General features: G+C 38.0%; 1 protein-coding gene across 3 annotated transcripts in view; it reads right to left on the reverse strand.

Annotated features, from left to right (window-relative positions):
• LOC115633210 (GAS2-like protein pickled eggs) overlaps nt 1–15,169 on the reverse strand; it is a 102,660-nt gene that overhangs the window by 72,775 nt on the left and 14,716 nt on the right. For all 3 annotated transcript variants that reach the window (XR_003996327.1, XM_030530596.1, XM_030530597.1), the window contains exon 3: nt 1,525–1,591. The gene's annotated coding sequence lies outside the window, so the exon portion shown is untranslated. The remainder of the gene's footprint in view (nt 1–1,524; nt 1,592–15,169) is intronic.

A 15,169-nucleotide genomic window follows, 5' to 3' on the forward strand; every position in this document is an offset into this window, starting at 1 on the left:
GTTAAATAAAATCTTTGGGTTTGTTTAATTGGGATATACTCGAGGTGGATCTACCACTAAGTACATACTTGATTATTATTGTAGATGTTTTGTTTTTATAGCCTGTACCCAAAGGGTGAAAGGCTATACTAGTTTGTATTTAATTATTGTTTGTCTTTTAGCTTAGCATAGTCTTCTAAATATAAATACGTATGTAGCTCGGCTTGTGGCAACTTCAAAAAATGTGTGTGTACCCCCTCCCCCCCTGAAAACTGCTGCAGTAGGTGTTGAAAATGCAGGCTTTATCGTTCCCTTTGACGTCAGTTGGTGGCCGCTGCCTTAAATGGAGGCCCACCACCAGCAGCACTGCAGCAGTTGGCTGCCAATTTGCCGCTCTCTATTCTACGCTCTCCCTCTCCGCCCTCCTCTCTCCACTCTATGATCTGCTGGCAATGCCGCAGTCGATAAAATATAATCGAATGACGTGCGCGGTAGTTTGTAAGCCGGCCGGCTGGCCAGCCGTCCAGTCGACTGCAGTGACAACCAAAGGAGGGAGGGAGGGAGGTAAGTGGGGACACACACACACACACATGTGTCGGGGCTATTTGTTTGTTTTGTTTTTGTTTTGGTACAAATATTATTCACTTAATGGAATTATTTATGCAAATTTTATGCACAAACGCAAAGTAAGAAAAGTTGTTGCGAACAAAAAGAAAACAAACTTTTATTTTATATTGATAACAACATGCATAAATCACAACAAAAGCAACAACAGCCACAACAACTACAATTGCAGCTCTGTGCGTGTGTTTTTGTGTGTGTTTGTATGTATTTGCATAAAATGCACTTTGCAAGCAAGACGTTCGCAACTTGTTGACTTCAAAATAGCAAACGACCAGGAAAGGTTAGAAGGAGCGAAGGAGGAAGGGAGGGACAGAGATAGGGAGGAAGAGCGATAGCTATAGAGCGGGCGGCAGCGTCGCGACGCCGGCATTTGTCAAAGCATTTGTTGTTGTTGTAGTTGGGGGGGGGGGGCCTGCCAATAGTTTTCCATTTTGCCAACAAATACAAATTGGTTTCAACGAGTTCGACGGCCAGTATTTGTAGTTGTTGTTGTTCTTACGAATGGGACGCATGCGCAGCAAACGCCCGCAAATAGCGCCAATAAATGACAAGCATGCAATTTGAAAAAAAAAAGGAACTAGAGATGTGCGTGAGCTGCGTGACACAGGGAAGTCATTCAAAAGAAATTACATTCTTGTTCATAACATTGAAAACTCATTCAGCATATATGTATATAATAACAATAATAATTATTATTAATTGTACATTTCTGTACATATGCATATAGTTTGCACGCAAATTTGTCTTCTTTTTCAAGTAGATAACTATATCTGAGTGCAGTATTCTTGAATTCTTTTAATTGAGGACACATTTTATTCCATCACTTGTGAAATTTAACAAATTTATATGCAGACAATTTGTACGATAACTCATCTACAATATACAACATTTTAAATTGTTTGATAAAATTAGATTTCTAACCTGTTATGAGCCAGCAATAGAAAACTTCTTTGGAGAAGGTAGACTGCTTACAATTTCATCCAATTACCTGTAAGAAAGGAAAGCGAAATATATTAAATTGGAATAAATAAATAAATAATTAAATAAGATTGATATTTGCAACCCTTTAACAGAGAAATAATTGTATTACTTTTTTATTATTATTGCATTTATTTTTGCTAACTTCATATCGAATATCGATTAAAAGGCAATCAGACCTTGCTTTTAATCCATTCTAGAACTTTCTATTGATTAATATAATTATAATTATAATAATATAAGAATTCCTTTTGTGCCATAGTTATACTCTATAAAAAGGTGCCATAGCTTTTTCAAATGGTTTCAAGATAACTAGAGCTCATAGTTGATCTCATCAATATATTTTCAGAAGAACGTTTTACTAACAACAAATTAGGGAGGTCATATAACCATTGGCCCCAACAAGAACACCTTTTTCTACACCATACCTAAAAGTAAAAATAACTTAAAAATATATTTACTTGCTAGACTGGTATTATAGCAGAAACTAAATTATACTGCTGTAGCAGAACTAACAATAGAGTGTTAAAATAAAATCATTAAATCATCATCTCTTTTTAATTTGATTCGAAGTAGGCTTAAGGAGATGACCTCCAGGTCTTACGACCTTTGATGGACTACTGGATTATCGGTCATTGAGCTTATAGTCTATTATTAGCCTAATGATTTCATTGTCCAACTATATTGGCTTTCGCATAATTACCTAACAACCTAACAAATTAGCATAATTTCATTTAAATCATGCCTTAAAGTAATAAGAAAACAGCTTAAAAATACATTCGATTATCAGATAAGACTGATATTGTAGCGGTTGAAGCAAAAGAACTAACAATATCATCGTGATTAGATTCAATTCGAAATCATTATATCATTTGATTTCAGTTCGAAATATACTTAAAGAGATAACCTCTATGTCTTACGACCTTCGACAGACACGTTGGATTTGTGTGTCACTTTTGGATTTGGTCGGTCATTGTGCTTTACGAGTATAGTTGATTTATTAGCCTGAAGATTCTATTGTCTCTATATATGGGTTTTCGCCAACTTATTGTGAATAAGCCTTAGAGCCTTTGATTCTACAGACATGTTTGAATAAATCTGCATACGTTAACATTTGTAGATTTGTTTGCACATTATTTATATTATACTTGTACGAGTATACGAGTATATATCGTAGTAAAAATTTAATATGCATAAGTATTCGTTTTGCCAATGGCCAATGGACAGTGGCCTGTGGCCAGTTAGTTAGTCACCCAGCGTTATCGTTAATTAATGCATAAATAGCCGCACAGCCAGCCACTAGTCGCCAACCGCCAGCAACGACAAGACAAGAAAAAAAAATCAATTTTAAAAATCAACGACTAAAAACGCAGCGCGACAACTCTGTCAAGTTTCAGTTACTAAATTGAACTTTTGAAATGATTTAAGCCAAATGGCACTTTGCATTCAGGGCCATCGACTTGGCCGGCTCGTGCATGGGTGTCTTGGCTTATGGAAACTCTTGGCTCTTTCTGTTTATGTTTCTTCTTCTTCGACGTTGTCACACATTTGTCTCTTTATTTTAAAATTTATTAATTTTGTATTTGGGGGCAGCTTAACTGAAGCGAAAAGAAGCGCGATAAGATTGTGTGGCGAGCGTTTGTCGTAACTGCTTTATGTTACCCACGGATTATTTAACGCTTATAACGTAACGGCAATTGGGTAATCGTTTAAATCTGAGAACCATATTTTCATTAACGAAGCCAACGTTTTATAAGACTTAAATACGGCGCCTTCTTTCATTATGGAAACGCTCTTTTAACATTTCGGGCTGTATGTACGTTTGTCTGTCTGTATGGCTTAAAAGCTGCAGTCACAAACCGGGCCCTCATCTGAAGTTTATGCAATTGGGAGATAATCATATTTTCATTAACGGAGCTTACATTATTATTAATGTTAAGAAGCTAACCAAAGTATTTCAGTATGAATTGTAGGACCTAGGAAGAACTTGGTGTGTTGATATTAAAATATTTACAACCGTTAAATTGGAAGTTAATATTTTCTCGTCGCCGCAAGCTTTTCATTCAACCATTAACTAAAGGGAATGCAATTTGAAATGCTGTTGAAGCATTCCGTCAACTGAGAGCCATGTTTTCATTAATTTGTATATAACTTTGAATGTTAAACTTATGTACATCTGTTTGCGGAGGTTTTAACGTTTTAAAATATTATTAAAATATTAATTAGCAGTAGCACCGTACGTTCTTTTTGCTTATTGTTATTCAACACGGGCTTAAGAGTCCAGGAGCTGCAAAAATATCAGTATACCCTCCCAAGTATCTCCCTACTATATATTTCGTGAGAAGTAATAATAAATTAAAATAATAATAAATAAAAATAATAAATTAAAATAATAATACCGAATTATAAATAATACTAAATGCAAGAAAAAGAGAAACGTCGGCATAAACTTAAATATGAGGGAGGTAGAGCCAGAAACCTAGGCAAAACAGGTAGCAAACGATTCGAATCCCATAAGGGAGTATCGAACTGGAACTGAAAATTGATAATAATATTAAGAAAAGCCTGTCTTGGCTTAGCAACTAACTTGCTCATGAAAGATAGAGAACGATTCAAGTCCCTTGAAAGAGCACCAGAAGAACTGCTTTGGTCGCAATTCCTCTTTCTTCGCTCTATCGTAAAACTACCTCTCCCATTATAGCGAATATTTATAGAGAGAGAAATGCCTGCCTCGAACGGATCTTCTTTATGATTAAAGTAAGTGGCACGACTGTAGTTCGTTCAGCGAGCTCCAAACTAGGCCCCAAAACTGTTTTCAAGACTCCCCTCGGATTGGAACACCTGCTTAGATAGTGTCTGCGTGAGTGGGTGGGTGTGGGGGTAGAGGTTCATGGTCCAAACACACGCACAATAGCAACAACAACAGCGACGAAAAAGAAATTCGCAGTAGCAGTGAAAAAATGCGTAAAACGATCATATCCGGCAATTTGTCTGATCCGTGCAATCGTTGTAGAATAATATATAAATGGTGCACAATAACAACAACAACTACAACAACAACTACAACAAATATGTATAATGGTAATAATAATGAGAGCAACAACAACAACACGCTGTTCTCTCCCCTCCAGAGCCCAGCGACTGCATGTCTCCCCGACTGCCTGCCACCCTGCCTGTCTGTCTGCCTGTCAGTCTGGCAAGTGGCTTAAATGAAATAAATGCAACTGCAATTGCAAACTGCAAATAGCACGACAGACCAAACAGACAGACAGACGGATGGACGGACAGACAAACAGACAGACAGACAGATAGGCTGACAGGCAGCGCCATTCTGTCGTCGTCTCGTGGCACTTTGCAGTAACTACCGTTTAGTCAAAGCCAATTTTAGTTGAGAGACAACAACGACGGGATGACGAGATGACGGGATCAGCCGGAATGAGTTGGCTGGGATGGGGAGGGGGGAGCCGTTGGCAGGGGATGGGTGGGGTCGGTTCGGTTCGGTTAGATTCCATTCGATTCTGTTCTACTTTTGAGCAAAGGGCACACATCAGGGGCGATTAAATGAAACGAACGAAAGAACCAATAAACTGCAGCGCACGGCTAACTCAATTGGAAAATAAATTTCCATCAATGTAAGATTTCTGGTTACCACCGCCCTGCCCCTCCGAAAAAGGCATGCCAACCCCCTCCTTACAATTTGTTGTAGTTCTTGTTGTGGCAAGCTCACCCCAACAACAGCCAATGGAACTAGAATAGAAAAACTGTTTTTTTTTTAATCTTTCCAAGTTTTGGCACACGAGGAATTCAAGGAATGGCGGAAAGAGCCAACATGCGATTCATTAGAAAATGTTTTCATATATTTCTCAACTCGGCAGCACAGCATCAGGCATCAGGCATCAGCACATCTCATAAAAAGGGAAAATTCTTTTGCGGTGCTGAAAGGTAATAAATAAATGCAAGATGCGGACACGTGTGCCGTTAATCCAAAGGCAGCAGCAGCAGAAACAGCAACGGCAACAGCCACCACCACACCATCACCAGCACCATCAGCATCTTGCCCCGGCCACGCATGGTGCGTCGTTCTAATTAACGTCGTGCCACACACACACACACACACACACACACAGAAAACACAGAGTGTGTGTTCTTGCAGCTTTACAAAAAAAGATGAAAGCACGGAACAGGAGCAGAAACAACCCAGCCAGTAGGGTCATGGAAATGCACAAATGAGTGTGGAGTTGGGACTCGGAGTCGGGTCGGAGATGCAGATGCAGATGGAAATTGAAATGCAGTTACAGGCCGAGTCCAAGTCACACACATATCTACAAGTACTACACATATACGAGTGTTTTACAAGTATATAGTACACACATGTTGGATGCGAGTGAACACTGCTTATAGAAGAACCAGAGTAGAACAGTCCACCAATTATGGTATTAGGATGGTTTACTGCACCGATCAGAATATCACGAGGTACTATGTAATTTATAATCTACTTAAGATATCTTAATAAATAATCAAGTCATTCCAAAAAGAGTGGTTTTTTACTGAAGCTTATATCATTTTTTATAAACTTGCTCTGCATATGAATAAGACAAGTCTATGTTCCAAATTTGATATTTCCAGCTGTCCTGGTTCAAAAGTTCTTCGGGTTCATACAGACAAACGGACGAACAGGCAGGTGGACATGTACATTATATTTGATTCGCCATGCTGATCATACATGTATTTATCACAAGGAGTCTGCCTTGCTTCTTAGGTCTATTACATATATTTGCTGTTTAGATTTTCTGGATCACGCCTCGAGTAAAGAATTTAAAAAGCACCCTACATGCCCAGTTTGGTGTCCGTAGCTGCTATGACTCGAAAGTTATCGAAGTTCATACACTCAAATACACGGGCGGACAAACGAATGTGTCTCTATCGATTCACCTCGTCATCTGATCATACATCTACTTTCTTTTGTCCTAAATATATATCGAATGGGGCGGAAATGTAGCGCCGCTCTAACTGTTAGTTTCCCAATTTTGTTCACAATTCTCAGAAGATGACTCCTATTACAAGAGTTATTTTTCGGCTCGAAGAAACAAAGGTTTGAAAGAGTGCTGGAAGTGAGTTTATAATTTCCAAACACAATTATTTTCGGTTTGGTGCTCCTTCCAATTTACTCAACTTACTCAATTAAAAATTGAATCATTTTTATTGTAAAATATCCCACAAATAACTATTAGAACATTGTAAACTTTTTAAAAAGGTAATTACGATAATTACCGCCGATTAATGCGATATAATCGAATTATAAACAAAGCGAAGGAAAGAATTATAGGTATTGTAATAAGGTTTGGTTGAAATCAACGTTCTTTTGTTTTCCGATTCACACAAAATATGAACGTTTATGGAATTATCTTAGATATTATTATTATATAAAGATTTGCTTATGATGAGAACAACAAATCAATTGGGATATGGAACGGCTTAAACGATTCGGAAACAGAAGGAGGGCTGACGGTAGTTCTAGGAAAATGCTCAGCTTTCGAAACACTTCATTCTTTCTCTTCAATTCGAATCACATTTCAGTTCAATAGACATTAATACTACATTTTACTCCATTGTGCCCTTAAAACGAGCAACTACTGTACGCCATATATATGTATATGTATGTACATAAATATAAAGCATTCACATAAGTAGTACATATGTATATACATTTGCATGGGCATCTTTTGAATTGAGATTTATGTACTCATGTACTATTCGAGTATGCAAGTATGAAAGCAAGCAAGGGGTATTTGGGCATGCGGTTCTGGTGGGGGTCGCATTCGGTCGGGCTCGGTTCGGTTCGGTTCGGTCCGGGAAGCGTGCAATTGACATTCCTTTGCCTCTGCGCAGTACATCTTCAATTAAGGGTTCGGGGCGAGTCAAACAAACAAATGTCAGCAGTCATCGAGAAGTAATAAACACTTCCATGGGTGTGTGTGTGTGCCTCCAGCAGTTGAGTTTTTTCAAGATCCGACCTGGGGGACCAACGCAGACTTCGATGATAATCTAGCTAGGTCTGCTGGAGTGTCATAAATATACGAATCTATTTACATTCGAGTATGTATTTTTCTGATTTCAACTATATTTGAAACATTATTGAAAGAAAATGTTTGACGACGTCCTCAGATGCCACCACTCTCTCGTCTAAGCCCAAACTAAAAAATAAAACGCACCATTTATCTGCCAGCAATCTTGCAATTCCAAGTTAGTCTGTAGGCCAAGTTCAATACAAATCTTTATATCCAATTTCATAAAATTCCATTGCATTTGAAATAGGAATTTGTAATACTTTAATAACACTAAAGATTTTACTGCCAACTGTCATTTATGTCGAAGTTCTTGTAATATATTCTATATCAAATTTCTAGATTATAGATTAAAATTAAAGCTGTTTTCAAATTCCATTTTAATCCGAATAGGAACAGCATACTATTCTGTCATCATCTAAGCCCAAAGGACCTTCCTTTACCTTCAAATATTGGTTTCTAATAAGAATGAGACAAATACTTAATTAAGTTATTTTAGATTTCTAAATGTAATTTGAAGTACTTCTTTGAACAACTTGCTTTCGAAACTGTTTGTGTTTTATTCCATTTTTCACATCAAAGTTATTTCATTTCGGGTGACTGTAACGACGCACAAGATGTCCGCACGAAGCAGTAAGTGGTTTGAATGCATTTTTTAAAAAATACTCCAATAACCCGCTTGTTATATTTCCTTTGAGGCACATTCGTTGCATACCTTAAGGGTTGTTACAGACGTTACGTTGATAATAAATTCTTTTGAAATCATTCTATTGGAATTTGCAATAAAAAAGTTGATTGTAAACCCGACATCTTCGTATTACTTGTATTTTTTTAGAGTTTGATTTGGTTTGGCTTTGAAAAAAGCTTGAGCCATAGCAAGCAGATAAAAGACATCGCAATATTAAGGCAGAACAGGGAGTAAAAGGGCAAAGAAGAGATAAAATAAATAATAAAAAGGTCTGGACGTCTAAAAAGATGATCAAATCTTCAAGAAAGGTACAAAAAGTCGAAAAGACAGAGCGAAGGGAGACTCAGCTGATGAGTAGTCAGGATTGTCTAAAAAGATGATGAGTGTTAGCTTTCTGCATAAGTCCAAAGAAGTTCAGTTCAGAAGCTTGCAGTATCGCATCTGCTCTGAAGAATGTTAGTTTCTTTGTAGAGCTGATTGATTTTAGATGCTTAACATGCAAGGACACTGCTATAGAGCTTCTTCAGAAATAGAGAGAGAAACTACAACACTTCTTTATTAGCCAAATATTTCATTTTAAAAGTAGGAAATAATCTCAATCTTTTCACACTCATGATGACTTGAGACGACTAGCAAATAGACCATAGATAAAAGAAGTTTGCAGCATCGCATTTTCCTCTCGAGAATGTCAGTTTCTTTGTAGAGTTGATTGATTTGATAATCTTCACAAATGATAGCAGATGCTATGGCATTGCTAAGGGGTCTCAATGGGAGAGAATCTAAAACATTTCTACAGTTGCCAAAACGGAACGATCTGCACCTTTCGTGTCAGATGCCTAGTGAAGACGCCAAAGATAAACGCATTCTCTCTTCATTCAGGGCACAACATAACCAAATAGGAGCGGGCCATGGTGTTGGTTGTAAACAGTTTACAAACACTTCATAAACACACTCAGACATGGAGCACACCCCTAGAAACAAACAGATTCATCGCCTAAGCATTGAAACCTTAAGAAGATAAATTGAAGAGATCTGCTGTTGGGATGGGCTGGGCTGGTCTGGTCTGGTCTGGTAACCTTGACCCAAAACCTAAAGATTGTGGTATGTGCTGAAAGCGTGCTAATTGCAAAGAGTTTTCAACACTAAACGCTAGCGAGATCATTGAGTCGAATGTAAACATAATAAAAATGAAAAGCATAACAAATATGTATCCGCAAGATGCTTATGCTATGTGAAAAGCATAACAACAACTACTCGCCTGCCTAAGTGGCTCTGAGTTGTGACTGTCTGTCTGTCTGTTTGTCTGGATCGATCTGCATAGCCTAAACGAAGCAATTGGGACAACAGAGAACAGACAGCAGACAGCAGACAACTCAGCTCAACTCAACTCAACTCAACTCAAGTTAACTCAACTCTTGTTGATAGATACACGTACAGAGGCAGCAATCCAATTAACCTCATAGGGTGCCTCAAATAGAACCACCGATTGAGTAACTCAGATGATGAACATATAGTGCGTAGGAACGTGTGTGTGTGTGTGTGTCTAGTCTAGCGCACTCATTGTCTAATATTTATTGTCTTCGCATGCACACACATCCAAAATACGTGTCTATATAGTATGTATATAGATACATCTAGTTTAGTGTGGAAACCCAATAAACAAACTTAGCCCAAAATAAATAAAACGTTCGCTGCTTGTGATCGACAAAGAGGCGACAACCATTGGCTCCGAGTGTTGGCGTCGCCATATATGTATGTATATGAACAATATAAGGGACACGCACATATATATGCTTACTATACATCCATATACTACATAGTTTTTCCAATAGAGATAAGATAAGAAAGAGCCACGCGCGTTACCAAACCAATATGTGTTTACGTTACACTTCCCATGCAAGTTCCAATGCTGTTTGCCTTGCGGGTCGATTGATTGCTACGAATATAATTCTTGTGGGACAAAAAAAAAAAAAAAGAATGACAAAAACGAACGGGTACTAGTACATACACATGTATATAAGGCTACAGCTATGTACATAAGCATTTAAAAGGTAATGCAAAAAGAACACAACAAATAGAACCTACTGTGCGTTATCAGAGACAAAGAACAGCTGCCGTTTGTCCCAGGACTGTCCATAGCATTAACGGACGGCACCTTTTGAACAGGAAGATTTACTATATCTATATTTTTATTTACAACTCTGTCCTCGTCTATCCATCATGACAGAGCCCTAAATTTGGACACAAAACTCTTGACAACGTTGTGCAAAATGCAACCCGTAGGTGAGGAAATTGGGAGTCGTAGCAACGATTTTACAGTCGTTTTTGTATGCTCTGCACAAAATACGACCCGTAAGTGGGTTAATTTCGGGTCGTAGCAACGATTTCACAGTCGGTTTTGTATGTTGAAGGTGGCTCTACATACACTATCTGAGAGTTTTAGAGATATGGAGGGAAATGTTTGTGTCTTTTTATCCAATTGTGCTTCCTTTCCTGATTTGCCAATTTGATGCCATTTTGGTAAGCTAATCGGAATGAAACATGCTCTAAGATCAATCAATTATCAACGCCTAATCGCAACATTAATCGACTATAATCGATTTGTTTTTGGTATTTTAAGTTATTTTAAAGTTTGAGTGAAGCCTTTTTTGAACGATTTTATCTTTGCTCCATAACACAAGACCGAAATAACTGAAGCTTCTAAAAAATGGTTAGCTTCAAACCCCTCTAAATGGGGGGTGTCTTAAGAATGCCTTTTATAACGATTGCTAGTTCGAAAACCAATCCTAAACTATTTAATAGGCGCATTACTATTTAAATGCCTATCCTACATTTTAACTAAAATCTTAATCAGCTAGAATTTGTGGTTCACACAAAGGGTTTCAATGAAAACTCGAAGTTTATCAATAAAATTCGCAGGATACCATTTTAGAGGCTTTTTATTAAAATTCCCCAATCATAGACTCATGACACGGTGGCCTTATTTAGTTTTCTTTTCTTGGTGCCCATTTCATATCTGATGTTTTAAATTGAAAAACTACATTACACTCAATTTTATCTAGCAGTGAAAATGAAATCGCAAATGTTGAAAAATCCGCCACAAAATTGAATAAAGGTCCAAGAATTTTCTAAACATTTTTAAGGCCTTTTCTTAGAATTCCCCAATCATAGAGCCGACGGCTTATTTAAAAATTTTTTTTATTTTTTCTTACTGATGTTTTAAATTGAAAAAGTACATCTACACACAATTTTATCCGGCAGTGAAATTGAAATCGCAAATATCGCCACAAAATTGAAGTAGCAATTGAAATAAAACTTAATTTTCTAATGAAAACATTTTCAGAAATAAAATGGGAATACTTTACGAGCTGGACATGGATGGAAATGAATGAAAAATGCAAATAACCTCGCTTAAGTAGACGATTGCGGGTTCTTAACTGCTTTTCCCAGACACTGGTTCATTAGGGAGGCGCAAGAGCATGTATATGATGTGATAATAGCTAGTCTTCGTCCATTCAGTCGCTAATGACATGATGTTAGAACTAAGCATCATTTAGACAATAAACTGGATACGTCGAAGCCAAACAGTGGTCCAAAATCAATTCAGATAACTCAACAAATCAACAAAAAAAAAAAAAAAAAAAAAAAAACAACTTTTCTTTGTGAGATACTTGTTTGATTTCCCATTTTGATGGGCTGCTGCTGCCAGCGCGTAGTTTTATGTTCATGTTTTCATTTTATAACTCATATTCGGTAACATTTTGAGTTATTTCTTTATCAGTGAGCAGTGAGCGGTCATTGAGGGAATGGAATGGAATGGAAAGTTGGTCGAATATGCAAATTCAATGGGGATAGTAAAACATCCACAAATAAATAAATTTAATAGACTGGCTGGCTGGCAGTTGTGAATGGCCGAACCGGGCCGGGCCGGACCGGACCGGACCCAATCCGAAACTGTCAATAACGGGGAGCGCATTAAACCGATCATTAAAGTGGGAGGGCGCGTCATCGGCGCACACTACGAATTCATTTCGATGACTTGAAGCCAGTTGCAAAACTTTTACATAACACCTCAGATTCATACGCACTCCCTCCCTCTCCATCACTCATGTAAGCAATGACAAAATAAAAAAACTCTTGTACACTCAAGAATACTTCGAGTAGTTTCGTAAAAACTCACATGAAAGATTTTAAAATGTTTGCTGATCTTTTCACACAACAATTTACAATTTGCCGAACTTTTCGAATTGAATTTTGACGAACTTTTCCAAAATACTAATTTCAATGCGTCTGTCTAATTTCAGATAAATCTGTCACCTAAATGTGTCTGACATATATCGCTTACAAACTTCATTAAAGATCGCTCCTTGAATCAGCTAAGCTACTGAGAAGCAGAGTTCGAAGGATGGACTGATTAGCATGAAGCGGGCTGGAAAGGAAGGCACTGCTGGTCAGCAAATTCAACTTCGAAAGGAGTTAAGTTTTCCCAGACGAAAGCCGAAGCTGCTTTGGTGGATCGCAGAAGGCAGCAATGGTCCTGCCTCGACTAACAACTCGTAGCACGAATATATCTACCAAGCGTGGAAAATTCGCTAAATCTGTTTTTTTCCTAATATTTTGAACAGATGACTACCCACAATAGTTTATGACTAGAATGTTAAAGCTGCAATCTTAATCAACTTTGTGAAGCTATATCGATTTTGTGATGAACCCGTTTTGTGTATAAATAAAACAAGGCAATACACCAAGTTTGGTGTCCAAGGCAGTAATGGTTCAGAAGTCCCGCAGGTTCTTACATGTACCTACTATAACATAGGTGCTGCCCCATTCCTTCCTTCTGCCCATTTAATATCTTTCGTATAACTATTATTCAATTACTATGAATGAAGCTATATTCTATTTTCCCATACTGGTAACAACTTAATAACCTTAGTCAGAAAAATGTATTCCTATCGCTTAGTTATAGTCACTTTTCAGTTCCTTGCAGACCAACAAGGAAATATGTTTTATTCTCTCCCCCTCTCTCTCTCTCTCTCTCTTCCTATTCTATGAAAACTATTTTCAAATTTTCCCCCGCAAATGGTGGCAGATTTTCCTTTCTCTTCTTAAGTAAGATCTTTATTAGAATTAAGTTATCTTGCTTTTCTTACTATTCTTTTTAATTCGTTAGATCTATAACGTCTCTGGCAAAATTGTGAGCATCTGTGAATCGGGACATTGCTGGCGAAATGGCCAATAAAATTCCTTAAAAGACATTATTGTAGACTTATTTTTGCGGCTTTCTTGTTCTTTAAGTGTAAATAATAACTTATTTTTAATCAGTTTAATTTATTGCAATCTGTATCGACAGCCCATATTTGTTGATGTTATAATAATAATAATAAAACACACCCATACTGATCTCAACCGGCTCGACAGAGATTGCTTTTGGGTCCTGCTAGTATTGGGGAGGCCGGCAACAACCTTGTCAAGTAGTCTGTCTCTTTAAAAGTTCAAGTATATTATTAATATGATGATTAACACCATGATGGTTGCACCTTTGACTGACTGCCTGACTGTCTGTCGGTCTGTCGGTCTGTCTGTCTGAGTGGCTGGCTGGGCAATTGTGAGTATCATTATTATTATATTATTAAGTTTGCACTTGACATTCTCAAGATGCCGGAAAATTGGCAAACAACAAACAAACAATTATGTTGAAAAATGAGCAGCAAGGCGGGCCAAATGGCGAACTTAGCACAATGCCAGGCGTAACTCTATATACAAGTATGTACGTAGCTAGCTATATACTTGTTAAAGAATAGAATGGAAGTTGGCTTTGAAGTTAAGTGAAGGCAACACAAACTAAATACAAGTACAACAACAATAAGAAATCCGAGTGTTAAAGGGAGTGTGGAGTGGAGTGGATTGCAGTGTCGCTGTCGGCGGCGGTGGCGGTGGCAGCAGCCCGCTATTAAAAAATATGAGGTAATTCAAGCAACAGACAACAAATTAGATAAATAGTTATCCACCCGGCCGTACAAACAAACAAAAGCAACAACAAAAACACGACCCGCATCGCAATAACAACAACCAAATGACATTGACATAATGATTCTTAGTTAACGTTTACGATTTCAACGTTTTGTTTCGCCAGTCTCTGTCTGTCCGTCTGTCCGTCCGTCTGACTGACTGACTGTCTGTCTCTCCATCTGTCTGTCTGTCTGTCTGTTTGTGCTTACCTATGTATATTGTTGTTGTTGTCTTTGATTTTGTTGTCTTTCTTTTTGTGGGCCATCCGTGTTCCAACATATGTATGTTTGTCTGTCTGTCTGTCGGTTGCGAGATTTTTTCACAAGCAGTTCGTATCTCCTCTTCGATGACTTCAACAACTTAATGAGCAACACTTGAGCTCGAGGCAACTCCAAGTCCCTCCTCCTACACACCCTAACCCCCTGGTGACCCACACCTTGCCAGCACCTGCTGCTGCCCGCCCACCTACCAACCTGTCTACCGCAGAGCAGAGCACAGCAGAGAGGTGGGCTGAGAAGAGGAGATGAGAGGAGAGAAGTGTTACAGTAATACGAAAAGGCCAAAGACAAATTCTTAATTGCGGGCCTTTGGCAGTATTTTTGTTGTTGTGTTGTTTCTTTTTTTTTGCGCCAATGCCGCAAATTTGTACGATCGACCAGCATCGGGTAATGATCAGCCAGATTTCTAATTCAAATCAAAATAAACAGAACCATTTCTGCACCGATCTGCATACTATATGATATAGTCAGCCATTTTCAAATATAACAGACTGTGGTGAGGCATTATAAAAGACTCCAAGACAACAAGATTTTACAAGTAGTATGAA

Source organism: Scaptodrosophila lebanonensis, unplaced genomic scaffold, assembly GCF_003285725.1.
Source record: "Scaptodrosophila lebanonensis strain 11010-0011.00,11010-0021.00 unplaced genomic scaffold, SlebRS2 tig00001418-arrow-arrow-pilon, whole genome shotgun sequence".
NCBI lineage: Eukaryota > Metazoa > Arthropoda > Insecta > Diptera > Drosophilidae > Scaptodrosophila > Scaptodrosophila lebanonensis.